Here is a 1726-nt window from a genome sequence, read left to right on the forward strand (position 1 = left end):
GCCCCCTCCAGGAGGGGCGCCCCGCGCCCACGACTCGGCCCGCGGCGCAGGCGGGCGTCCCGGCGCGGGGGGCGGGGCGCGGGGACGTCCGGGGGCGGGGCGCGCGGGGCGCGGGGACGTCCGGGGGCGGGGCGCGGCCCCAGCCGGTCGGTCCCGCGCCCGCCGCCCCGCGCCCCGCTTCCCGAGCGGGGTCCCGCTCGCCGCCCCCTCCTCGGGGCCCTGCGCGCGCGGACGGGGCTGTCCGTCCGCTCGGCCCGGTGGCGCCCGCCACCCTGGCCTGTCCCCGCGGGGACGCAGAGCCGGGGGCCGTCGCGCGCACACACGGGAGCGGGGCCGCCGTGGGGAAGCCCGTCCCCACTCCGCGTCTGGCTCAGTCGTCAGATTTGCTGGTTGAAAGAAACTTAGTCCCGGTCTCAAGCCACCTACTTTTCCGCTTAGCCCGGGTTTTAAACAAGTAATAAATAGTTCGCTATTGTTTGCGCCGCTGAATTCCGAGATAGTGTGATGTGAAGTTGCGGTTTGGTGACTTGACTCATTTCTTTGGAAATTGGCTGAATGTGCTGTTTATGTGTAGCAAAAAAAAAAAAACAGCTAATTTTATTTTTGTCAATGAGAATCACCAGGAAAATTTTTTTTTTCTCTCTCTCTGGAAGAAAAGCGATTAAAGATAAGTATTAAAATCTAACCTAAAAATCGTCGACTTTAAAAGCCTTGTCTTTAAAAGTGTGGACCTTTTAAAAAGGAAACAAATAGGCCAAGGGGAAAAAGTGAAAGTTGTTCACGCGTGAATTTATGTCTGAATTATGTCTCAAAAAACTGTTAGTTAAAAAGTTCAGGTAATTGATCTTAGTTCTTAAAGTGTGTGATATACAATACTCATCTAAACACAAAATCTAGATTAATAATTTAAAAATTGGATTGTCAGGTGATTCCATCAGTTCGTGTGACTGAATAGTATATAAGGTTGACGTCATTTGTTGTGTGTGACTCACCAGACCACTGTCATCTTCAGTTCTTACTTTCATTCATTAACAAACCGTACCATTCTTAACCTGATTTAATGCCCCTCAATTCTCAAATAACTAATCACAATGAATGTAGACTAAAAAACAATGATCGGGCAGGTTACTGGTAATAACAAATAGTACTCAGAAGAGAAGCAGACATTTTGATCCCACCCCCTAGCGCTTTAAGCCCCTTCAGAAAAAGAACCATGGGAGAGAGGCAGTATTGAAGGCACCCTGTCTCTCCTTCCCTGATCTCAAGACGAAAGGGGACAGGAGGCTGTGCAGCAAGACTGCCGAGCACTGAGCTGGCAGTGGGCTGAGCCTGGGAGACAAATAAAGACCCCCTGCTTCTGGGTCTGGCAGAGCTGATCTGGCATCTGGGCTTTGACAATTCATGTAGTTGTGTAACCTTAAGCAAATTGCTCAGTTGTAACCTCAATTTCTGCTTTCTAAGGAAGGTGTGAGGCCGGGAGGGTAGGGTAAAAGGGGAAGGGGGGTTAATATTAACTATATCAAATAGTTGTGAAGATTACATGAAATAATGCCCAGAAACCACTTAACCTGGTGCCTGGTCCATAACGACTATTATTATTACTAAGTAATGTATGTTTTACAGGCCAGGCATCGATTGCATTAAGCTCTTTTGCATATATCATCTCCTTTAATTTTAACAATCTATCTATAAAGTCAATATTATGCCCCACAAGACAGATGAGGAA

The sequence above is a fragment of the Pteropus medius genome, unplaced genomic scaffold (assembly GCF_902729225.1).
Source record: "Pteropus medius unplaced genomic scaffold, Ma_sr-lr_union100, whole genome shotgun sequence".
In the NCBI taxonomy this organism is placed as follows: domain Eukaryota; kingdom Metazoa; phylum Chordata; class Mammalia; order Chiroptera; family Pteropodidae; genus Pteropus; species Pteropus medius.